We start from the raw sequence: 27,417 nt of genomic DNA, 5'->3' as shown, positions 1-27,417 counted from the left end.
ATTTTCTTGTGAACTCATTTGTTTCCCACAAATAATCCACAGGTTTGCTGAAAATCTGCCGCAAACATTTACTGTAGGTTCTGTAAGGGTAGAGGGTCATAAGGTAGGCTAAGTAAACAATACATGGCAAGTAAGTACACCGTAGTTTTGTTGGCCAAACTTACAAACCCGTTGCACTTTATTTGTAGCTGGTTGATGCCATTGTAAAATAGACCTCTAAAGTTTGCCTACAAAAAAGCTTTGAGATCACACTTGTTAAATTCTCGCTGGGATGACAAAATCGGAAATGCATACGTTTTCCCAAACACACTTTTGTCCTCTGCCTTGGAGTGGACACTGTGATCTCCAGTATGTGAAGGTGGCACTTTGATTTTTGCTACCCCAGAGCTAACTTGCTAACTAACTTAATTGCAAGTTTCATCGCAAGTTAACTCTGGGGCATGTTCTTTAAAAGGGAATGGAGTTCCCTTTGAGAAATATTGTTCTCTGCATTTTACCCATCCAGGGGTAGTGTGCACACATTAATACACACACACATACACACACACACACATTGGAGTGCTGTTCCAAATTCATATACAGTTCCATCCTTCAGACTAACCTGTTTGTGTTTCTATGTGTTTCTGAAATGATGTTCACAGCCCCAAACTACCACAGCCATGGCCAGTTTGGCATTGAAAGAGCAAGGTATGCTTTTATCCTATTCTATCTCCAATATATGTGGTATTTTACAGAGTAGACCAGTCATTTAGGCTGTCATACATGGAGAGGCACTAAACAAATTACTTTTATGACCATTTAAAAAAAAAAAACCAGGACATGAGTTCTTCAGGAAACACCGGGGGGAGCTGGAGACGCGTCTTGGTGACCTTGCACCTCTTCTGATTGAGCTGGAACGTTATGGTGTCCTTTCTCATCTAGAGAGGGAAAAGGTGGAGAGCCAATCAATCTCCCAAGAACAGAACCATGTTCTTATAACCATGCTGGAGAAGAAAGGAGCCGTGGCCCAAGAGAGGTTTTATGAGGCTCTGAAGTCTTATGATCCTCTTCTGGTGGAGGATCTTCAGCATTCAGCAGCGAGCCCAGCACTACCTGAGCCACAGCAAGGAGGAGGTAATGAAACTATGTCAGCTGTTTGACCACTGTATCCAGTTAACCATGAATCTGTTAATAACAATCCATGTCATCCTATTAGAATTATAAGGTTCTAGCTGAATTCTTTTTTATCAAAATTGAGTTATTGACATATTCTTATTCTGTGACAACTTCATAAGGTGACATGAGGTGTTTGAATTTTTATGTATTTTTTGGACATTATTTCTAAAGAGGCTTGTTCCACTTATCAATATAACTGTATGGAATTCTAAAACTTTTAAGTTCAATAACTCAGAACTACTCAAAATTCATATAGAACCTTATAATTGCGAGAGGACAATGTCACATTTTTACACCAATTCTCCAATTCCAATTATTTCCTCATCTCATTACATTTTATTTTTGTTTTCACAAAGATGCTGCTGCACAAGCAGTTACAAAATCATCACTAAAACAGAAGCTTCAGAACCATCTAAAAAGCAAGTTTTCTACTGTACATCAAGATTCTAAAAAGTGCACTGTACAAGATATGTGCACTGATATTTACATCGTAAAGGGCCGCACAGGAGGAGTCAGCAGTGAACACGAAGTGGCAGCAATCGACATGAGACAACTTGGGGCTAGACCGAGCTCTGAAGATGAACAAGTCAAGCTGGCAGACATATTCCCAGCCAACTCTGCCATAAAAGTTTTGACTTTAGGAATTGCTGGTGTGGGGAAATCTGTTGCAGTGCAGAAGTTTGTCATGGATTGGGTTGAGGAAAAAAACAATCAAGACATAGATTTTGTTTTTGTTCTTTTATTTCGAGAGCTGAACTTGAAGAAAGGAAAACAGCACAGCCTCTTTGATCTTCTTCTGTCATACTACCCTGACGTCAAAGGTTTGAAACATTTTCCTGAATTTTGTGAATGCAAAATTCTCTTCATCTTTGACGGTTTTGATGAAAACACACTCAAGCTGGATTGGAATGAGTGTATCTCTGAACCTGACAAAGAATCATCAGTGGACATTCTCGTAACAAGTGTCATTAAAGGTATGCTTCTGTCCTCTGCACTGATCGATCTGGGTTACATCCAGACCAGCAGCAGCCAGTCTGATCCCAGAGGGGTGCTTCAACCTGTTGACAGAGTTGCAAGGATTCAATAATGATCAGAAAATTGAGTTCTTTCAGAAGAACATCAAGAATCCACAAAACGCAGAGAGAATCATTGATTATATCAAGAAGAACAGAAGCCTCCATATCATGTGTCACATACCAGTGTTCTGCAGTATCATAGCGAGTGTGCAAGATGAAATACTGAGAGGCGAGTGCAAAGATGAACCAACCAAAACTTTGACAGAAATGTATGCACTTTATAGTGTCTCTCAGATAAAAAGAATGAATGACAAATACTTCGATGAGAAGATGAGTGCTGAAAAAAAAGGACAGTTCCTGGTTCTGCTTGGGAAATTGGCTTTCGAACATCTTGAGCAAGGCAGCCTGATATTCTATGAGGAGGACCTGCAAAAGTGTGGTATTGATGCAAATTTTGGAGCATCGCAGGCTGGCGTTTGTACACAGATATTCAGTGTTGACAGTGATGCAGTTGGAGAGAACATGTTCAGCTTTGTGCACCTAAGTATACAGGAATTCTTGGCAGCTCTCTATGTTCTTAATGAAATGGCTCAAAGGACCAGTAACCCTCTAGTCAAGACATTGAAGGAGAAGATCAGCTGGCGACTCAGACACTCTGCATTTGACCTTTTCAAATTTGCTGTTGAAAAGGCCCTGGACAGCGAGAATGGAAAATTTGATCTTTTTGTGCGCTTCCTCTTTGGCCTGGCTCCAATGTTGAAACCTGGAATCCACTCCTCACTGCATATGTTGCTGCCACATTTATGTGTCAGAGAAGAGAGCATCAACAAAACAGTTGAATACATCAAAGAGAAGATCAGGAAGGAAGACATCTCATCAGAACGGACCATCAACCTTTTGCACTGTTTGAATGAGCTTGGAGACAAGTCAATGGTTGATGAAATAATGAGGTAATTAATATAAATCTCTGAATGTGAATGAATGTGAATGAATCTGAATGTGGCCTAGGCTATACAGTCGCCAACACGTACCTCACTCCCTGACACGTTATAACATATGCTAGCAGCAGTATCTACAGCTTATAAGTTTTAACCTCTTTGCATGTCCGCTTTTCATGCCTATTTTGTGAGTTAGAATCCGGTACAGGACTGTGTTAATCTTGATCTACACAACACATAGTTTTACTAACTTAACTATGCTTACACATAGGTTGTTGTTTTGACAATTACAACCAACCTACATAAGAAAAACAGAAATTGCTTTTCGTTGTTGTCAAAGTCACACCAAAAGACAGAATGACTTGATGTTGTAGAATGAAGAATCAGAACAATGATTATTTTATTGACAACAACAGTCTATTAGAGGAGATTTAAAATATTCTTAGATAAAACAACATAGTAAAATATTTGTGATATTTATTATTATTTATAGATATATTATGGTAACTGTTTAATAATTCTAACATGAAGCTTTCTTATTGTAACACCAATAAAAAAGCAAAAAACAGATGGTCTGTGGTTCCAAGTGGATGCAATCCATTTGAAGGAACTGGTAAATTAATTAGTAGAGCACTGTGTTATCAACACCAGTGTTATAGTACACAATAATTGTGTACTCAATCACATTATTGTTAGAATGTGGAATCTGCAGATTAACATCCTGTTTACATAACACTGTCAATATATTCTGACACTGATCAGTTGCTTGATTAATGATCAATACAATCTGTATTGCCTCCAATACAATCTGTATTGATAGGCATGTGCATTAAAGCAGTTTTCTGGAACATATAAAAATGTGGTGTCTGGGGATATTGGGGGGAATTTTCCCATTTGCGCGTACATTTGTTTATGCACTTCGTTACACACTTTTCAGTTACGTGCATTCTCCCACTTCTGTCACATCCACAGAGCGCAAGTTCGAAATCAAGGCGGCCTTATGAAAGAGGCGTGATTTATTTAAAATAGAGCCATACTGATCCACCACCTTGTTAATTTAGGTTGATATGAAAACGTGGAATGTGGACTTTCTCATTGACCTTCTGAATGCCATTTAAATCCAGAAAGAACACAACCCAGTCTTTGATTTTGAAAACGTAAGCATGGTGAACGGAATAGAGAACGGCCTACAGTAAAATGGTGTTTCATCACATAGCCTAACAAAGAATTGACTTAATGAAATTTCACTTTTGCTTTGAGGTTTGTTTATAACGAGTCAAGATGTGCTTGAGGTGTATAGATTCATAATTTAAAAACTCACTGTTGAGAAAGAAAGTTTCAATGGTTCATATGCCTCATAATATCAATTTATCGATGCTAACCAAGCTGTAGACTGACACCTGCAGTTTTGAATACAGTAGAGAGACTGGCATAGCAATACCAGCCTCCATTACAAACGAATCAGGAGACAGGAGAATATAAACTATGCTGCTCGACAATAGTGCAGATAAGAAACGTCCAGATTTTGGGGTTGTTCCTCCCAAAACGCGAAACTCCCTCTATTGCGTGTAAATGCCAGAGGGGAGAATTCGCCCAGGTTGAAAAGAGCTTAGTTATGTGTTTTTTTTTTTATGTGTTTTTTTTTTTTACTTACACACGAGAGAATTCCTCCCACAGTCAGCAATGTTGCACTGTGAAAATGTTTTCTCCATTTTACACAGAACAGCATAAAAACTACTTCCCTGATAAAAAAAAGAAGAAAAAAACCTTGAGAAGTATTTAACATGTTGTGAACGAAAAGTGATATTTGGATAGTAACATTAAGTTAACATTTTGTCAGTGGTGATAATATTCACAGCCAGAGGGATTTTGTATTGCTCAACATTTGTATTGCTCTATCTATCATTCTGGACTTTATTGTGGAAGTATTGTAGAATTTGTTGCAAAATAACGTTATTTTTGCTTTTAGATTTGTTAGAAATGTTATGAACATTGTGTTTGTCAATTCTGTTATACAGATACATGAGCTCAGCAGATAAGGAGAAGAATCTGACTCCAGCCCAGTGTTCAACTTTGACTTATCTGCTGCTGATGTCAACTGAGGACTTGGAGGAGTTTGATCTGAAGAAATATCTGAGATCAAAGGAAGGGCTCCGCCGAATGCTTCCTGCAGTCAAAGTCTCAAGAAGAGTTTGGTGGGTAAAGCCTTGGCATTTGAAATTATATAGTAACATTCGAATGAGTTGACGTTCATATTCAAATTTGTAGTGGTCTCTTAATTTTAAATATGACCTTTAGCAGTGAGGGGTTAGGTGCCTTGCTCAAGGGCACTTCAGCCGCTTTCTACTGATCGGGGTTCGAACCGGCAACCCTCCGGTCACAAGTCTGAAGTGCTAACCAGTAGGCCACGGCTGCCCAAATTGTTGTATATATGTGCATATTGTTGTAATGTTTGTTTACACTTTAGTCACAAACACAACAGTGAGGAAATAGAAGAGTTAAGGGAATATAACCATACATGTATTCATGGAAGTGCAGAAATTATCAAATGTGTGCATCAAATGTATTTTCTACAGGCTAAATCACTGCAACCTCTCCAAAACAAGCTGTGAAATCATGGCATCAGTGCTGCAAAGAACACCTTCCTATCTGAGAGAACTGGACATGAGTGACAATGATCTACAGGATGAAGGAGTAGAGCTGCTCTGTGTGGGACTAAGAGACCCACAATGCAACCTGGAGATACTGAGGTCAGTTATAAGGAATGTAATGCTCCAATATATTATTTTACCCAACAGTTTGATTTTAGCAAGAATGACATTGGGACATCCACATGACTTGCTATCTCTGATATGTGATGCTCTGACGGGATGACTGATTGATTAGGGGCTCCACCCATTTCCTTATGCATAGCCTATATGTCCTTACCCATCATCTGCTCTGTTTGATGTACCAGGTGAAGACCTGAGTGGTCGAAACGTTGTGCCTAAAGTATATTAAATCACCTTGGGAGTAAAGAAGACAGCGTGTGGATATCTTTTTTTTCTTTGCAGGGGTCAGTATCTGACACCTGTTGCAATATATATAGATGTGTGTGCATTCCTACATTATGTCTATACTTTAGACACAATCACAACATTATTATCATAGGGTTGAATGAGGGGAAAATGAAAGAGAGATGTAAAAAAGATGCATACATGTATTAATGGGAATGCAGCATAGTATCAACTGTGTTCATCACCTGTATTTTCTAAACAGGCTTAAAAGCTGCAACCTCTCCAAAGAAATCTGTGAAATCCTGGCATCAGTACTGCAGAGGACACCTTCTCATCTGAGAGAACTGGACATGAGTGACAATGACCTGCAGGATGAAGGAGTGGAGCTGCTCTGTGCAGGACTAAGAGATCCACAATGCAAGCTGGAGACACTGAGGTCAGTTGAAGAATGCAATGTAATATATTATGTATTCCTGCCAATCTCTGTCTAGTATCCTTTCCTATCCACAATTACCTCTCAGTTAGGTCTGATCAAGCTACCTACTGCCCTACCAAAGTTCAGCACAGCCCAGACCCACAGTGAATCAGTCCATTCACAGTTCCACACAGATGTATAAGAAAGGTCCAACAGTGAAATTCAGCATCATTTTTTCAGAAATTATTTGGATCTCTGCTTTTTTTTTTCTTGGTCTCTTTGTCTCATCAGATGTCAATATACTGTATACAGTTGTGTCATCTTTTATTCATAACATAGTGTAATCTCCATGTTAAATCGTACCGATTCTGGAAAAGGCTTAAACCTGACGGTGATCTCCTGTGCATAAGTCAGCATACTGGATCATGCATATTGTTGTAATGTGTGTTTACATTTTAGTCACAAACACAACAGTGAGGAAATAGAAGAGTTATGGGAATATAACCATACATGTATTCATGGAAATGCAGAATAGTATCGAATGGGTGCATCAACTGTAATTTATAAACAGGCTCAATCACTGCAAGCTTTCCAAAATGAGCTGTGAAATGATGGCATCAGTGCTGCAGAGGACACCTTCCCATCTGAGAGAACTGGACATGAGTGACAATGACCTGCAGGATGAAGGAGTGGAGCTGCTCTGTGTGGGACTAAGAGATCCACAATGCAAACTGGAGACACTGAGGTCAGTTACAAGGAGTGTAGAGTATTATATTACTTTTCCCCATTGTGCATGATGAAATGCCAGAGACATCTGAATATGACTGTATGACGCTGAGACAAGTAACTATGCCTTTGTAAAGGCAAGCTGTCGTATCAGATATTAGGACTCGGGCCAGAAATTAAGTCCAAATTTCTTGTCTTCAATGTAACACAATTACACCATTATAAGTGCTGAAGTCAAAAACGTATCCCAAAAAGAAGGCACAAAAGTCCGGCAGAGTTCTGTGCAAAATTCCTTTAATGACTACAAAGCGCAAAGCCTGAGTGGATCGCACGATCGCACAATCGCACCCCCGAACAATTGTTGAACACCAACATTTATACCCCTCCTTAGTTGCTGACACAACATTTGGCAACTTCGAACCCACAGGTGGCGTTATGAAAGGATCGTTGTTCGGTCTTACCTTTCGTGTCAGCATTATTGTTGCCAAGGGTACAAACTTTTCACCGTAGCACAAGTTCAGGGGTTTATACAGTGAACACAGGTCACACATTGTTCATGGGTTACATATCGTTCACTCGTTTGCTCTGTTACTGTTAGCTGTTAACTGTTTTGAGTACTGTTAGCTGTTTTGAGTAAAGGCCGCAGGCCGTTACTAGCTGTTTTGAGTATCTCCGCAGCTGCAAGGCCAAGCATGCTTTTTTCAAACAGGCTTCGCCCATCCACAGTAAGACACAAAGCTGTAGCCCCCCCGCTGGACTGGACCCCCCGAAAGGAGGGTAGGGCAGACACAGTTTTCTGTGAATATCTCGAGAACCGCAGGGTTTAGGAGGACCACTTTTTTTTTGTATGTTGATCTTAAGGGGCCATGTCAACCCATTCCATAACCACTCATTTCATGTATAGCGCCACCTAGTTAAAAACAAAAAAGTAAAAATGAGGTGTTGTAATCACAGGTATCTGTGACCTAACATGGTCAAAACTGCACAACATTGGTAGTGTAGGATCATTATGACACCCTCTGAATGCATGCCAAGTTTCGTGGAATTCCGTTCATGGGGGGCCATACAATAAATTAATTTATGTTACTGTACACCAACTGGTCTGTAGGTGGCCGGACACAGTTTTCTGTGAAAATCTCGATAACCGTAGGGCCTAGGAGGACCACCTTTTTTGTATGTTGGTCTTAAGGGGCCATGTCAACCCATCCCATTACCACTCATTTCATGTATAGCGCCACCTAGTTAAAAATTAAAAAAGCAAAAAGTTAGGTGTTGTAATCAAAATATCTCTGGCTGACATGGTCAAAACTGCACGAAATTGAAAGTTTAGGATAATTTTGACACCCTCTGAATGCATGCCAAGTTTCGTGGACTTCCGTTAATGGGGGGCCATACAGTAAATTAATTTATGTGTACATTTAGTGACCGTACACCAACAGAGTTTTCTGTGAATATCTTGAGAACCGTAGGGCCTGGGATGACCAATTGTTTGCGTATGTTTGCCTCCAGGGGTCATGTTAACCCATTCCATATGGACAGATGTGCATAAACAGATATTCACACACACACACATACATTCACAGTAATCATACATATGACACATACTGTACACACACAGTAGACATATGTACGCATGCATGCACATGCACACACACAGGCACACCCACAAGCACATGCACACACACACACACCCACACACACACACACACACACACAAACATAAACACGTACACGCACACATGCACACAATTCAAGAATGTCTCAGAATTATGAACAAGCAAGAGGGGGTGGGGTTGTATAAAATGTATTTCACCTGTGGAATCTATGAACTAATCATGTTTTGGTACTTGTTAGCAGATACCAGTGAGAATTGAGTGTGCATAATGCAATTCAGTGAGACAGTTAGAATCATATATGCCTCTCAATTTTTGTTTTTAGCCAGCAGCCAGACCAGCAGATACCCTGACTTTGCTGAATTACTGAAGCTAAGCAGGCTTAGTTAGTACTTGGATAAGAAACCTCCTTGGAAGAGTAGGTTCCTGCAGGAAGTGGTGTTGGTGGCTGGCCAGTAGGTGGCACTCTTCCCTGTGGCCAAAAGCCACCAAACAAATATCAATCCCAATGTCCTATTGCAGTGACAGGGACACTACTGCAGGAGATGTTTTCCTTTGCATTAATGTTAAATTGAGGTCCTGACTCACCATGGTTGTTTAAGATCCCATGGCACTTATCGCAAAGAGTAGGTGGTTTTCTGATTTGCTTTATTTATGTACACATACATAAAGACACACACACACATGTGCACACACACACACACACACACACACACACACACACAAAAACACACACACACACACTACACATGCACACACACATACATGCACACACACGACACGCACAAACACGCACACAAACACATAAACACACATGCACACACACACACATGCACCTACACATACAAACACACCTACATACAGTACACAAACACACGCACACACACACACACACACTCACACACAAAAAAACGCACACAAAACACATATACACAAAAACAACCACACACTCTGCACACACTCAATTACAAACACACAAAAAAGGAACAAAGTAGGAAATGAACACAATTTGACAAGCGTGACTTATTTTTCTGGAATAAATGTGCTGGACTGGGCGGCGGTCATATTTTGTACCACTCTGCGGTACATTTAGTTAGTAAAGTATGTTTTTCTAAAGATGTTAATAGGATTTTCAGTCATAATTACTGAATAAATTTGCTAGTGCTTGGTGTACCTTTTAATGCCTTTCCCTTCTTTAATAATGAAGAAACATGATCTTTTGTTTCAGACTGTCTGGTTGTCAGATCACCCATAATGGCTGCTCTTTCTTGTCCTCTGCCCTCAATTCAAACCCCTTCTACCTCAAACAACTGGATCTGAGCTACAGTCACCCAGGAGACTCAGGTGTCAGTGAGCTCACAGAGAGACTTGATGATCCCAACTGTAAACTAGAGACTTTCAGGTGAGTGTTGGGTGTTTATGTGAGTTTGATGAGGCTCTAGTGGAGCTGTTCATCCATATGTATCCTCTGTTGGAGACCATTCTGATATTCTCATGTTTCCACATGCTCATTAAACTGGGCATGTCATGCCCTTTATGTACTGCAGGTAAAAGTCCCCCAGTTCACATATATGAGGCTCCTGAATAGTTCACACTTCTACAGTTATAAAATTATTAACACCACACCATCTACCCAGGCAACAGATCATTAAGACAGTTTGCACAGTGACTCACTGAAGGGTGAAGGAGTTCTGTTTAATTATTTGAAGAATTTGAAGGTAAATACTGAAATACATAAATATTTTGGCTACATGAATAACATCCTCAGCACACTAAGCAATAATACAAACTTGAATGAGCATTTCACTGCTGGGAAGATGAATGTATATTTAAATTGGGTCATTTATGTAGTAGAAAGGTGGAGTCACCTAATCTGGCTAAATATTCTTTGGTCACCACTAGTCTGTGATTTATGGCTCTCATTGACTCCCATTCATCCCAAAAAACAATATTTTGAAAATGTGCTCAAACTAATGGTGGTGAATTTTGACAGCAACCATTTCACTTTAATAACAATAAAGTAGATTTTTGTAGAAGATTAAATACAGCAAGACATACAGTATACAACAGAAATCCACTGGAGCAATGTGGAGAAATTTCATGAAAACTGTCATGTCCTAAGACTATGTCCATTGGTCAGATTTCTGATTAGCTAATGTCGAACGTCAGAATTTTGACATTCAAAAATGTAATTTTTTATGCTCTAAACAGACAGGCACACAGGCATATATACATGAAATATTTTATGGCCACCACATCTAGTGGCCATTATAGTAAATGCACACTCGAAAATCTTGTCTTAGGAGCTTAAACTTTTCACAAAATTTCTCCACATTGCTCCAGCGGATTTTTGTTATTCTTGATGTATGTATCTTTTCAACAGTGTCCCCATGGTTGTAAGAAAAGTGTTAAAGTGCCTTCAAAATCTCCTATTGACTGACCTTTACATGATAAATGTTTCAGTGCCCTATAGTGCCACTTCAAACAATAATTATGACCGCCACGCAGCGAAGCGGTGGTCATATAGGTTTAGTCAAGTTTTGATCTGTAGCCCCCCCCGCTGGGCTGCACCCCCCCGAAATGAGGGTAGGGCGGACACAGTTTTCTGTGAATATCTCGAGAACCGTAGGGTTTAGGAGGACCACCTTTTTTTTGTATGTTGATCTTAAGGGGCCATGTCAACCCATTCCATAACCACTCATTTCACGTATAGCGCCACCTAGTTAAAAACGAAAAAGTAAAAATGAGGTGTTGTAATTGCAGGTATCCGTGACATGGTCAAAACTGCACGAAGTTGGAAGTGTAGGTGTAGCTGATCTCTCCAGGTCCACCACAAAGGACGTAGACGCTCACACCAATGTGTTAACAGCTTTTTTATTTAAGGGGTTTGCAGCTCCTGTCGTCAACCAACATGTACACACAAAACAGGGAGGCACGGGATAAAGTCAGATCAAGCCCTACAATAAGACAAAAAAAACAATGAGTTCCCGTTTCCCCCATATAATGTTGGTAGATAGGCAATAAGTTCGCCAAGTATTTTTCACTTGCATTCTCAGCGCGCGCCGCGTCTTCAACGGCATCTCTCTCCAACGTATATAATCTATGGTTTAAACATTAAGCTATCCTAAGATAAATTGTCCCGACATTACAAAAACCCATTAAGAAAGACAACAAACAGTATAGAATTAATTCATAACAGTATACAATTAATTAATTCATAACAGCAAATTGAATACTCTTGACGTTACTTAGTAGCCTAGGCTATAGTTTATAATTAAGATTAACAACATTAGGCTAATATCTTACGGGACTCAATACAGTCAAAGAACAGTGTATCTACATATGTTACATGTTTTTATTACATTACATTACATTACATTACATTACATTACATTTGGCTGACTCATTTTTAACCAAAGCGACTAACAACATGGTAAACAGTTTAAGTTTTAGAGCGATTCTCAACAATATTAGGACAATTTAAAAAAAACATAAGAATAAGTACAGTAAGAATAAGTGCATCAGTGAGTGCTGTTTTTAACAGTTACGTGTCCGTTTAAGACGGCTGGTGAGTGCTAAGATCAGCAAGACTTGTTGTAGTGTTGCTATGAGAGGAGATGTTCTCTAAAGAGCTGGGTCTTCAGGAGTTTTTTGAAAATGGAGAGGGATGTCCCTGCCCTTGTAGGAACTGGCAGTGTGTTCCACCAACGAGGAACAACAGATGTGAAAAGTTTGGATTGGCCTGAGCGTACCGGAGGTAGAGCTAGACGTCGTTCGTCTGAGGAGCGCAGCGGTCTGGAGGTAGCGTATGTCTGTATGAAGGCATTCAAGTAGGTGGGAGCAGAACCGGAGACTACTTTGTAGGCAAGCGTTAGAGCCTTGAATTTGATGCGGGCCGCCATAGGTAGCCAATGTAGCTGGATGAGTAGCGGGGTAACATGTGCCCTCTTGGGTTGGTTGTAGACCAGGCGCGCCGCCGCGTTCTGGATCATCTGAAGTGGTTTCACTGCGCAGGCTGGGAGACCTGTCAGGAGGGCGTTGCAGTAGTCAAGTCGTGAGATGACTATTGCCTGAACCAGAAGTTGGGTGGCATCTTGAGTTAAGTAAGTCCTGATTTTCCGTATATTGTAGAGTGCGAAACGGCATGACCGGGCGACTGAGGCAACATGATCTGAGAAGTTTAGTTGGTTGTCGAGAACAACTCCTAGATTTATTGCAGTCCTGGTAGGTGAAACAGACAGAGAGTCAAATTTGATGTTGATGTCGTGGTGTATGGTAGGTTTAGCTGGGAGGACCAGCAGTTCAGTCTTTGAGAGGTTCAGCTGGAGGTGGTGTGCCTTCATCCATGTAGCTATGTCTGAGAGGCAATCCGAGATCCGTGCTGAAACCAAGGGGTCATCAGGTGGAAAGGACAGATAGAGCTGTGTGTCGTCTGCATAGCAGTGGTATGAGAAGCCATGCGAACGGATAATCTGTCCCAAGGAGGTGGTGTAGATAGCAAAGAGAAGGGGGCCCAGTACTGAGCCCTGGGGGACCCCTGTGGTGAGATGGTGAGGTGCAGATAGCTGACCAAGCCATGATACGTTAAATGAGCGTCCTGTGAGGTAGGATTCAAACCAGGAGAGAGCAGAACCGGAGATTCCCATGTTAGCGAGTATAGAGAGAAGGATGCGGTGATTAACCGTGTCAAAGGCAGCCGATAAGTCAAGCAGAATGAGTACTGATGACCGAGCGGTCGCCCTGGCTTCTTTTAAGGCTTCTGTTACAGACAGCAGAGCCGTTTCGGTAGAGTGGCCGCTTTTGAACCCAGACTGATTTGGATCCAGAAGGTTGTTCTGTGAAAGGAAGTCAGAGACCTGTTTGGAGACTGCTCGTTCAATGCCTTTGGATAAGAAAGGCAGGAGTGAGACAGGGCGGTAGTTCTCGACTTGAGCAGGGTTGAGAGAAGCTTTCTTAAGTAACGGTGTTACCCGGGCCGTTTTGAACGCTGTTGGAAATGTGCCGGAGGTTAGCGAGGCATTGATCACGTGTGTGATAGCTGGTGCGATGGTCGGGCTGATGGACTGAAGTAGGCTCGTAGGTATAGGGTCCAGCGAGCATGTGGTAGGACGGCTGCATGTCAGGAGTCTAGATACTTCATTCTCGGAGAGAGGCGTGAATGCTGAAAAAGATGATCTAGCAGTCCCTAGAGGTTGTAGGAGTGCGGTATCTGAGTCCGATGCGTTGAGTGCGTTTATCCAACAATACAAAAGAAAATCATGTATATTTTGTGTATATTTATCTAGTATTTATCCATTATTATCATATTCAATATGATATTGATCGGAGCGTAGTCGCTATACATACCTGCCTCACTCAGCATAAACATCAACTGAGGAGGCAGTAAACATTCTGGTTGTTATGGTAACCGGAATGGTCAATGTGTCAAATATTAATCATCAACACTATTCACAGTTATTAATTAAATAAACAAGTACTAACAAATAAATATACAAATAAATAAAAGGTAGATTTGATGAAACAGTTTCTCACCATTACATAGGTGTTTCGTGGAATTCCGTTCATGGGGGGCCATACAATAAATTAATCTATGTTACTGTACACCAACTGGCCTATAGGTGGCCGGACACAGTTTTCTGTGAATATCCCGAGAACCGTAGGGCCTAGGAGGACCACCTTTTGTTTCATATTGGTCTTGAGGGGCCATGTCAACACATCCCATTACCACTCATTTCATGTATAGCGCCACCTAGTTAAAAATTAAAAAGCAAAAAATTAGGTGTTGTAATCACAATATCTTTGCCTGACATGATCAAAACTGCACGAACTGGATCATTATGACACCCTCTGAATGCACGCCAAGTTTCATGGACTTTCGTTCATGGGGGGCCATATAATAAATTAATTTATGTGTACATTTAGTGACCGTACACCAACAGAGTTTTCTGTGAATATATTGAGAACCGTAGGGCTTAGGATGACCAATTGTTTGCGTATGTTTGCCTCCAGGGGTCATGTTAACCCATTCCATATGCACACATGTGCATAAACAGATATTCACACACACACATACATTCACAGTAATCATACGTATGACACATACACACACAGTAGACATATGTACGCATGCATGCACATGCACACACACAGGCACACCCACAAGCACATGCACGTACACACACACACACACAAACAAACATAAACACGTACATGCACACATGCACACAATTCCAGAATTTCTCAGAATTATGAACAAGCAGGATGGGGGTGGGGTTGTATAAAATGTATTTTACCTCTGAAATCTGTGAACTAATCATGTTTTGGTACTTGTTGTCTAGCAGATACCAGTGAGAATTGAGTGTGCATAATGCAATTCAGTGAGACAGTTAGAATCATATATGCCTCTCAATTTTTGTTTTTAGCCAGCAGCCAGACCAGCAGATACCCTGACTTTGCTGAATTACTGAAGCTAAGCAGGCTTAGTTAGTGCTTGGATAAGAAACCTCCTTGGAAGAGTAGGTTCCTGCTGGAAGTGGTGTTGTGGCTGGCTAGTAGGTGGCACTCTTCCCTGTGGCCAAAAGCCACCAAACAAATATAAATACCAATGTCCTATTGCAGTGACAGGGACACTGTACTGCAGGAGATGTTTTCCTTTGCATGAATGTTAAATTGAGGTCCTGACTCACCATGGTTGTTAAAGATCCCATGGCACTTATCGCAAAGACACACACACATGCACATACACACACACACACACACACACACACACACTCACACACACACACATAAACACACACACACACACAAAGACACGTAAACACACACAGTACACATGCACACACACATACATGCACACACACGACATGCACAAACACGCACGCAAACACATAAACACACATACACCCACACACAGTGGCGCAAAAAGTGGGTATGTGCTATATGCAGCGCATAGGGGCGCAGCACCATGGTGGTGCCAAAGCGATGGTAAAAAAAAAAGAAAATAATATATATTTGGTATTTTGGCTAGGTTATCATAAGATACTCTAGTTTGTAATTTCTTTTAAAGTATACATTTTGAACACAAATGGAGTCACGGGTCCAGGGACGGACCAGTGAAGTTGCTTCTTCTCCACCCTTCTCTTTTCACAGGGGGGGGGGTCCGTCAAAAGTTTGGAATAACCTAATTGACTGACCTAACTAACGACTTGTTTGTGATTTTTAATAATAGTTTTGCATGGTAGGAAATGTATTGAAATTCTGTTTGGGGGTCCCTCAGACCCCACCACAGATTTGGTCCCCCCCAATGTTGACATCATGACTACGGCCTTGCACACCTACATACACAAACACACGCACACACATACACACACACACACACACACACAAAAACACACACAAAACACATATACATGTACACAAAACAACCACACACTCTGCACACACTCAATTGCAAACACACAAAAAAGAAACAAAGTAGGAAATGAACACAATTTGACAAGCGTGACTTATTTTTGTGGAACAAATGTGCTGGACTGGACGGCGGTCAGATTGTGTACCGCTCTGCGGTACATCTAGTTTTTAAATGTTCTACCCCCCTAGCTTAGCTGAGTTAAGAACTTTCTGAGGTTGAATGGGCCCTTTTCCTTTTCCAGGGGCCCAGTGGCTCATACTCTGTCCATACATCATACATTTAGCTTTTTGCGTGGGGTTGGGGCCCCATGTCGTGAGATGTGCTCTTTTTGTTTTTTTCACCCCTGTCCTTCAAAAAGTCTGAGTCCGCCACTGGTCCAGAGAATAATCTGCAGAGAAAAACACACAAAAAGCCAATCTTAATCAAAGGCAGTAATCAGAAGTGTAACACAAAAAGTAGCTCAACCAAAATCTTCTGGCAGGGCAGAGCAGGCAAGTAGAGGTCAAAACTAGACAGGGTTAATACAGGCAAAACTCACAGTCATGCATGCAGGAACAGCCGCGAGACAACAGAACCTTCTGGCATGATGGCAGTAATTGGAATCAGGCTGATTGAGGATGATTGACATGCAGAGCTGGGAAACAGGTAGAGAGGTGGTAACCAGGAGCAGACAGGGGAAGAGTGGAGACTCAGACCAACAGCAGTTGTAGATTACAGCCTCTGTAGAGGGGGACAAATAGACAAAAAATAGCAGGAGAATTTACCAACAGAGTCTGACACACACTGCACATTATTACTCGAACTGGTTCAGCTCACCCAACCACATGTTCTGTCCAATCCTGCATTCTTCCAGCAGGAACGGCTCACACTGCAGGACCACTTGCTAACCTGTCTGGGGAAACTGGGTATATGATCTGTGTTTGGGTCAGGGGCGGAGCCAGACATTGTAAACATTCGGGGCTTAGCCCATTTAATTTTTTTTTAAATAACCCCTTAAATAATGACTTCTAGTGAATTTTGTGTAAACTAATGGACACATTGAGACTTACAAAATGTGAAACTAACATTCAACAGATTCAAGGTATCTGACTGGCACTACACTGTGTAAAATTATAGTTTTGGGTCTTTCAAGAGGCAATATCTGTTCATATCTGTTTAGCATGTACTTAGTTAATTAAGCGTTTCTTATGGTTTGCATATTATAGTATTTGTTTATTTTCATTAGGCTATTGTTTGATATGACATTATTGTTTATTATTGCTATTCTCCTTCTTCCTCTTCCCTGATCTCATCTGTGTGACAAATATATAGAATATCTAATACTACAGTATAATATACATAATATTATGATATAATTACAGTATGGCCAGTCATCATGATACAAGGGTATTTTAGAAGGAATGCATTATCATCTTGACATAGGCGTTTCTAAATTATATTAATTTTGTAATTTAGCAAGATTATTCATAGGTTTCATCAGGTCCCTTTACACAGGTGCATAAAATCACACTTATGGAAAGGGCCCTTTCCTCTCAATATATCATTGTAATGTTTTTTTAGTTAATAATTAGTTAGGCAGCCAAAACAACATAACATGACTTTTATATTTATGTGGACTCTTGGATCATAAGATCTGTGGTGGTGGATAGGATATCAACAAGGTTTTAAGGTAGGCTAGCTGCTAACGGTTAACATTCTTTTGTGCAACATATGACACTGAAAAGTTGACATGGGCAGATAACTGTTAATGGGGTTTTCTGACATTTCAAAACAGTGTAGCCTAATTTATTACAAGACGAGGATCACTTTGTTTTGGGAGCTGGAATTTCTTATTCTGCAGTAGGCTTAGCTAGCCTATGAGAGTAGGCCTACTGAATTTGCCTTTTCCGCCGACGAACGAGGACATTTAACGTTAACGTTAAGCATTTAGGGACCTAGCCAAGTAGCCTAACGTTAGCCTGCCTAACTGACTGAAAGCTCTTAACGTGAAATCACCAACCTGAAACAACACCATCCGTCAGTTCACTGGGCGATGCTATTGCTTGAACGGAGCTGGGTGGTCTTTTGAAAAACGTTCTAATATCCATAACGTTTCAACAACATGTACACAAAGTGTTTTATCACAGACTGTAAAAGTGACAGACTTCTGACAGAGGCTTTTTGGAATACTGAAGCCATGACGTAGCGTTGTCAAGGCAGCATTTTCACTGGATCTAAACAAATCAATCTAACCATTGAAATCACCTTGACCTGGCATAGATCGTGTAGCAAGTCAAATTATTTTTCAATATTGGGCTTTGAAAATAAGGCATATATTTCCTCAGTAATAGAGGATTTTGTGACATTTATAGAGAAACCGAGGGGAAGTTATATTGGAAATAAGAGTTGCCGGGTATTTAAAACACTAAAAAAAGATTCGGGGCTTTTGATAAAAGATTCGGGGCTTAAGCCCCCTAAGCCACCCCCTAGCTCCGCCACTGGTTTGGGTCACACCCCTGTCTAGGGTCAGGAGCAACAACAGAAGCTCCTTGGCAGCCGTGACCTACTGGTTAGGGTTTCGGACTTGTAACCGGAGAGTTGCCGATTCTAACCCCAGCCAGTAGGAACGGCTGAAGTGCACTTGAGCAAGGCACGTAACCCCTCACTGCTCCCCGAGCGCCGCTGTAGCAGGCAGCTCACTGCGTCGGGATTAGTGTGTGCTTCACCTCACTGTGTGTTCACTGTGTGCTGAGTGTGTTTCACGGATTGGGATAAATGCAGAGACCAAATTTCCACTGATGTGACCTTGGATTAATACACACTAAAGTCCCTCCCTTAATCACTTTAGTTTTACTTTGCTTTACATAGAAGCTACTCTTGAGAAATATCCTGCTTGATATACAGACTCTGAAGTATATTACTATGTCATTTCAGATACTAAACTCAGTTTTGTGTCAAAACTGTACTTTCTTTTCTTGTCCTTCTTAAGGTTTGACCATGGAGGAGAGTGCAGGATTAAACCAGGACCCAGAAAATGTGAGTGATTTAACTTCCTGAAAAAAGGGCTATAAGCATGATTTACATGGAAGCATTAACTTGTGTGAGTTGTGTGAGTGAGAGTTTGTATGTATGTGTGTGCGTGTGTTTGTGTGTGTGTGTGTGTGTGTGTGTGTGTCAAACTCTGTAATAGTGGAAACTAGATGTACCGCAGAGCGGTATAAAATATGACCGCCGCCCAGTCCAGCACATTTTTTCCACAAAAAGAAATCACGCTGGAAGGCCTATATGATTCTAACTGTCTCACTAAATTGCATTAGCCACACTCAATTCTCACTGGTATCTGCTAGACAACAAGTACCAAAACATGATTAGTTCATAGATTTCACATGTAAAATTAATTTTATACAACCCCACCTCCATCTTGCCTGTTCATAATTCTGAGAAATTCTTGATTGTTTGTGTTATGTTTATGTTATGTGTGTGGGTGTGTGTGTGTGAGTGTGTGTGTGTGTGTGTGTGTGTGTGTGTGTGTGCGTGCTTGTGTGTGTGCCTGCGTATGTGCCTGTGCATGCAATAATTCTGAGAAACTCTTGAATTGTGTGCATGTGTGCGTGTACACGTTTATGTTTATGTGTGTGGGTGTGTGTGTGTTTGCCTGCGTATGTGTGTTTGTGCATGTGCATGCATGCATACATATGTCTACTGTGCAGGCATGCGAAATTCGCCGTTTTGAATCCAAAATGACTGACTTACATGGTGTGTGAGAAAATATTTAGGGGGGGGGGGGGTCAACGTGAGCTGAGTTTACTATTGTGCAGACGCAAACACATCTTGGTGTTGCCAGAGCGCCATTAAAAATTTCAGCAACGAATGTTAGGCTATGTGCGTTTACTAAACATCAGTGGAAGCTTGTTGCTGCAGAGGCAGCGTGAACAGAACGCTCACGCAAGTATAGCCTCCTTTTGTGAGCGCAGATAGGCCTAGATGCGTCTGAAATGTCAGCTGGAATGTGAGCACGGCGAGGAGAGGTGCCTACAGATGTCACAGGTGGGCTAGTTGAAACGTTCAACTTCTGTTAGCAAAAGACGTTGAGATTAGTGTAGCAACGTAGCATTGGAGGTTTTGTTTTAATGTTGTTAAAGTTAGCGATATGAGACAGAAATATAGATATAGATAATTTGATGAATAGGTTACGTGCTGTATTTGGTCTAGATCGGCAAAATGTGAAGCAAATACACATACCTTATCAGTATAGCAAAGGCTAATGTGAATAACCTAAAGAGTTAAATGTCTCCTAAACTGGGCTGTGCAAAATGTTTAACTCTTTAATTATTCACATTTAACTCTTTAATTATTCACATTAGCCTTTGCTATACTGATCTTGCTCAGAGACAAAATCAGTGTTGATTGACATGTCTTTAAGAAATGTTCAGTGATCTGATCAGAAGTAGCCTGTGCCTATAGGGTAGGCTACAGTTTAACATGTAGCACACAACACAACTTTATTGGTTGGTTAAACAAACTAACTAGCACAATGCCACAATCTGTGAGTAACCTAGGCTGCAGGATAACACTTGTTATGAAACAGTGTGCCCTCCACAACACACCCACCCCCCTCTCCCCCAACATTATAAATCAATTGCACCATATTGCTATGTAGCATAGTAATGTTATACACCATTTGAAAGCTTGGACACTTGGGAATCCATATATGACAACCTTTTTCATGTACAATCTGTATAGTGCTTTACATTGTCAGAGTAATCTTACTATGTCTCAATTAAATTGTATCAAATTGCCCTCCTCCCCCTCCGCTGCTTCCCTACCTTCTACCTTCTTATCAATAACATAGATGCAGCAAATTGGGTATTGAAATAGTCACAGGAATCCATATTTTTATCCATTGTTTTATCCAATATTTGTTGTGCAGATGTATAATCCAACTTATCCACACCCATTGAACCAACAAAGAAAATGCAAAGACATTTCTGTAATTATTCCATAGTGTAGTCATTCCATCAGAACCTCTGACAAACAATCCAAATAGTCCACAAACCACACAGTAAGGCTTTTATTGTCAGTATGCAATTTGGGTAACCAAAAGTCCTATGGGGAGTTTCCATTGGGCATTTTACAAAACACATGAGCATATCTTAGCAAATAATGGTCTAAATGACTCATTTTTCATTTTATTTTGATCTACTTTTGCACACGACTTCACAAGACCTGGTCTAGACACAAAAATGCCCATTCCATAGGAAGTTAAAACATTTCAAATTGATTTTACAAATTAGTCTAGTCTACCCTATTTTATATAATGTTAGTCTGAATAGTGTGTGTCTCAAGCAAGTTTCACCTGGTTTGGTTCAACAAATATTCAAACTTGTCATCTTTTTTCTAATTCTATGCCTACTATGTCTTCATGTCCAATAGGCCTGAAATCTTCAGAAATGTCTGAACTTCAGGCACAGAGAAAAAAGAAAGAAAACTCATGTAGATTGCTTAGGAGGAGAGGGCCATGCTGAAGCATGCTGCCAAACAGTGCAACGGGCCCCTCACACTTAAGGAGAAATAGGAGAAGAAGACACTTTTTTTATATTCACTTATTTTTATCATACATATGATATTTTTGGCCACAACAATTTTTTTAGTGATTTTATAGTTTGTTTTCTTTGTAAATCTCTGGTTTTGGGCCATTTCATACTCCGTGGAAGCTATGCACTATTGTCACTTTGCGTGCCCTTCTCACCTTTTTCACCCCTGACCAGTTTGCATGCCTGACTGTGTGAGTATGTGTCATACGTATGATTACTGTGAATGTATGTGTGTGCGTGTGTATCTGTTTATGCACATGAAATGGGTTAACATGACCCCTGGAGGCAAACATACAGAAAAAAATGGTCCTAGGCCCTACGGTTCTCGAGATATTCACAGAAAACTGTGTCTGCCCTACACTCCTTTCGGGGGGTCCAGTACAGCGGGGGGGCTACAGATCAAAACGAAAAACGATGGTTCCATGCTATCCATATGGGGTTACATGCCCACCAAGTTTCGTGTACCCCGGTCTTTCTGTGTCCCGGGAATTATTGACGGAAATTTTGACATCCGAAAAAGAAAAAAAAAAAAAAGGAAAAAAAATTCTGACTAAACCTATATGACCGCCGCTTCGCTGCGCGGCGGTCATAATAATGTGTTTTTTAATGTTGCTGCAATAAAGCCAGATATTGTTATTGTTGATGAGGACAGCAGAGAAGTAACCATTCTTGAAGTAGGCTGTGCATTTGACTACAGTCTAGAGGAAGCCTACCTACATACATAGAGACATTGTTATACAGCTTGGGTACAAATGTAAGTAATGTCCACAGACTAGTAGTCCGGGGTTTGCAGATTGCTGGGGCCTGTACTACGAAGGGAGCTTAACCTACCCAGATGTAACCCAGGGTTACTTTGTTAAACCGGGGTTGACAAAACCTGGTAATCATAAGTGGTGTTAATCGGTACTACGACGCTGATTAAGTAGTTGATTTGTTGATCCGGGGTTAACCTAATTGGAGTTTGTGCGCGTTCACATAAAAGGCGCGGGTTGCAGCGCAAGTCACCACTTTCAATGATGACGCGATCACCTTATTTTACGGATGAGGAATGCACAATTATTATGACAAGTTATGAGGAATTAAAACCCACTCTACGACAAAAATCAAATACGTCGGGCAGTGAACAAAGCAAGGCTGTTGGCAACGTATTGCAGATCGGGTAGCCTAAATGCCTAAAAGTAAAGTTTTATTCCCACATGTTCTTCAAATATGTGTTACGGAGGATTAGTAGCTTGCGGAATGTCTGAAATGAGTTGAAATAATTAAATAGCCTATTTTGAGTTCATAGAAAGGCCTACAGATGCAACCCAATTCAGAAGTGGGCATATAGATTACAGTAATAAGGATAATTGAATGTTTAAGTAGCCCCCATTGACTGATTTAGTGTATGCCTAATCCTGTGAACATTTCAGATGCAACACCATTGCCAAACGCACATGGCATCAGGTGAAAATTAAACACAAAAACATTATTCAGAATAGTAGGTTTATATAGTTATAGCTTGCATTAATATTTCTTAATTATGAAAACATGTAGGCCTAGCTTATAGCCTTCACTTGGCCTCTGTTTTACAGCTAACAAGAAAAAGTTGTCTTTGAACACTACTGTAGGAGGAAAGGCACCAGAGTGTTTTACAGTAGCAGAGGAGTTGGCCATCGCAAATAATAGTGGAAGGCCGATTATGGAGGGGGTTGAGGGAGGCATTCGGTCGGATTCTGGTGCTGTGGAAATGTGTAGCCTTTATGTGCAGGGTACAGTAATATGACATTCAATTCAACAAGTTTGTTAAAATGGTGATTTTAATTTATTAGGCCTACTGTAGGCTATGTCTGATTTATTTTAGGCTATTCTTGCTCAGATGTTCAGCATCACCGATGGAATACATGAATGTCCACATACGGGCATTGCTATGAGACGTCTTCCTAGATCATCTGACAAAGATAACGAATTCCCTCGGCTGACAATCTATATCTTCATAGAGAATATCGTCTGGGTAGGCTATATATATTTTCTGGCGGTCTCTAAAACCCCTCGCCCTGCGAAGAGAGTCCCTCACGATTTGCGCTCCAATGTCGTAGGCCTATGGATCATCCAGGTAGCCTACGCCGACATGTCTCGGGAGAAATTGTTAGTGGAGGGGTGGTACTTATAAAGGGTGTGGTTAACGGAAACCTCGGGTTAACCAAGAAAACAAAACTGAGCAGGTTTGAGATGCAGCGTAAATTGCCATGGCAGCATACCTCGGTTAAAACCTACCCACCTTTCGTAGTACGGGTTAATCGGGAAGTTAAGCCACACGTGATCAAGTTACTCTCGAAGTTACCCAGATAAGCCAGTAACCCCGCTTCGTAGTACAGGCCCCAGGTCTCTCTAAGCCAAGAGCAAAGGCTCTAGCAAAATTCTGTTCAATTTATGTGATAATTGGCAGTCGCCACATATGAAGAAGGCAATGTTTTCTGTACCCATGAACTGAGACCAGAGGCATAGGCTACTGGGTTTACAATGCTAGCATCTAAGATTGTTTGTGTTCATTGAAATCTATTGTAAAATGTGAACACAAATAAAGGAATTAAAATGTGTGTTTACTGAATGTGTGTGCTTTGTTTGTGTCTGTTTGTGTTGGCTGTGTTTGCTGCTTACTTGGTTACTCTCTTGGTGTGTGTGTTTGACTGTGTGTGTTTGTCTGATTGTCTCTCTTTATGTGTATTTGTGTGTGTGCTTTGTTTGTGTCTGTTTGTGTTGACTGTGTTTGCTGCTTACTCGGTCTGTGTGTGTGTGTGTGTGTTTACTGAATGTGTGTGTTTGCTTTGTTTGTGTCCGTTTGTGTTGGCTGTGTTTGCTGTTTACTTGGTTACTCTCTCGGTATGTGTGTCTGATTGTCTGTCTATGTCTATATATGTGTGTTTGTGTGGGAGAGAGATAGTGTGTGTGTGTGTGTGTGCATGTGTGTGTGTGTGTGTGTGTGTACACATGTCCTTTCCTATCCCATGTTCTGATGAGGATGTCCTCTCCTCTCTCCTCTTGTGTGCAGATGCCTGTGAGCTCACACTGGACCCAAACACAGCATGCAGATATCTCTCTCTCTCTGAGGGGAACAGAAAGGTGACACGTGTGAGTCAGCAGCATCCGTATCCTGACCACCCAGAGAGATTTGAGTCCTCTCAGGTGCTGTGTAGAGATGGTCTGTCTGGACGCTACTACTGGGAGGCTGAGTGGAATGGTGATGATCTGGTTTATATAGCAGTGGCCTATAAAAGCATCCAGAGGATCAGTGGTAGTGGGAAGAACAGCGTGTTTGGACATAATGCCAAGTCCTGGAGTCTGGACTGCTCTGGTAACAGTTACTCTGTCTGGCACAATAATAAGCAGACTGCCATACCTGCCCCCTCCTCCTGCTCCAGCAGAGTAGGAGTGTACCTGGACTGGCCAGCAGGCACTCTGTCCTTCTACAGCGTCTCCTCTAACACACTCACCCACCTGCACACGTTCCACTCCACATTCACTGAGCCCCTCTATCCTGGGTTTAGTGTTTATTATAATATATTTATGCCTTACTCCAACTCCTCAGTGTCCCTGTGCTAGATCACATGACCTCCTAATTCTGCAGGAGAGAAGGGCCTCTCCTGTGTGTGTGTGTGTGTGTGTGTGAGAGAGTGTGCGTGTGCGTGTGAGTGTGTGTGTGAGTGTGTGTTTGTGTGTGTGTGTATGTGTGTTCTTTCTTTTTCCTCCTCCTTGTAGCATTCTTCCCTCCCACCCTCTTTTTTCCCCAAGTGTTTGTTTCTCCCTGTTTTTCTGTGTGTGCGCGTGTTTGTGTGTGTGTGTGTTTGTGTGTGTGTGTGTGTTTGTGTGTGTCTATTGCTTCCTGTTTGTACTATGATCCCTCCTTCTGTTTTCTCCCTTTTTTATTTCTGTCATCCCTTCATTCTCTTCCTCCTCTCAAACACACTTATTCTCTTCCTCTCTTTCCCTGTCTGTTATTCCATTTTTATCCTTTATTCTTTTACTCTTTTAATATTTGATCATTTAAATGACATATGGTTAGCACGCTGTTTAGACATGTATAAACTAGACTAAACATGTCAGATATCAGATAGAAAATTAATATTGTGTGTTGAATGTCTAACAATGACATTTGAACAAGAAGAACAACAAGAATGTTGTATGTAGCTGTATCTGGAGATTGAACAGATGAACAAGAGTGAATGGGGTTTCTTAGGGCTGGGAGTGTTAGTCCACCGTTATTTGATTTAAGTAATATTTTTTGTTTATTCCTGCTAAAACCTTTCTGAACGAGGTAGTGGCTACTCTCAGTGGGGGGCTGGGACACTTTGGAAAGAGGCAGGGAACAGGCAAACCACGGTCAGATGGTTAGAGAGTTGAGTTGGGTTGGAAGGAGCAGGACACAGACAGAGTTTAGCCAAGGTCACCTCAAAGGGTGTATTTATTAAATTGTCTTTTTGTCTTTTGTCTTCTTGGCTGGTTATGTGGGCGTGCATGTATGTGTGCTGTAACAAGAACAAAGGAACAATCAGCACACAACAACAGAACAGAACAGAAATAGCCTGGCTTGAACTAGCGTAGACTTTCACATGGGGCTGAAGCCGTTCCATTAACTCAAGTTAGCGGCATCTTGGCCTCGTTTATTCAAGCGAGGTTTAGTTCAGCTTCATCTTTGCTCGTGCACGAGGTAGAACAGTAGACCAAAACAGTAGATTGACGAAAAGAGGATATATGTCGTAAAATTCAGACAATACTAGACGATTTCTGTTTGATTTGGCAAGCGCCATCTACAGGATTTTCATCGAAAGTCATCACATTTAACATCGAGAGAAAAAAATAGATTGCCTACAGAAATCGGAGAATAAGGAAAGCATATACACTGCTCAAAATAAATAAGGGAACACTTTTTCATAGGTGTATAGCATCAAGGTTATCAAACTTGTAAGCTATTGGTCTGGCCAGTTACGTAACAGAGGAGGTTGTGAATCAATTTCACCTGCTTTGGTGTCATCAAAGTTAACAACAGGTGCTCTAGAGGGGCAACAATAAGACAACCCCGAAAACAGGAATGGTTTTACAGGTGGTGGCAACTGATAATTTTTCCATCTTTCTCCTTCTTGAGTGATTTTTCATAAGTTTCGCATTTGGGTAGGGTCAGTGTCACTACTGGTAGCATAAGCCAGTACCTGGAGCCTACAAATGTTGCACAGGTAGTCCAACTCCTCCAGAATGGCACACCAATACGTTCCATTGCCAGGACTTCTGTGTCTCCCAGCGCAGTCTCAAAAGGAGATTCCTGGAGACAGGCAGTTGCTTTAAGAGAGCTTGGCAGTGTGGTAGAATATCCTTTACCCAGCAGCAGGACCAGTATCTGCTCCTTTGTGCAAGGAGGAACAGTAGGAGCCCTGCCAGAGCCCTACAAAATGACCTCCAGCAGGCCGCTGGTGTGAATGTCTCTGACCACAGTGTCAGAAACAGACTTCATGAGGGTGGCCTGAGGGCCCGATGGCCTCTTGAGGGACCTGTGCTCACTGCCCAGCACTGTGGAGCTCAATTGCCTTTTGCCATAGAATA

The 27,417-nt window shown here is 41.2% G+C and overlaps 1 pseudogene; it reads left to right on the top strand.

The window, feature by feature from the left end:
• The first annotated feature begins 896 nt into the window (after positions 1–896).
• LOC143111249 (NLR family CARD domain-containing protein 3-like) lies at positions 897–25,453 on the top strand (annotated as a pseudogene).
• Positions 25,454–27,417: the final 1,964 nt, after the last annotated feature.

The sequence above is a fragment of the Alosa pseudoharengus genome, unplaced genomic scaffold, assembly GCF_046254945.1.
Source record: "Alosa pseudoharengus isolate Yale_2024_CS ecotype anadromous, Long Island Sound unplaced genomic scaffold, YU_APseudo_1.1 YU_APseudo_1.1_scf_77, whole genome shotgun sequence".
Lineage (NCBI taxonomy): Eukaryota > Metazoa > Chordata > Actinopteri > Clupeiformes > Clupeidae > Alosa > Alosa pseudoharengus.
Note: the sequence above shows the minus strand (reverse complement) of the source record. Positions and strands in the feature narration are given on the sequence as shown.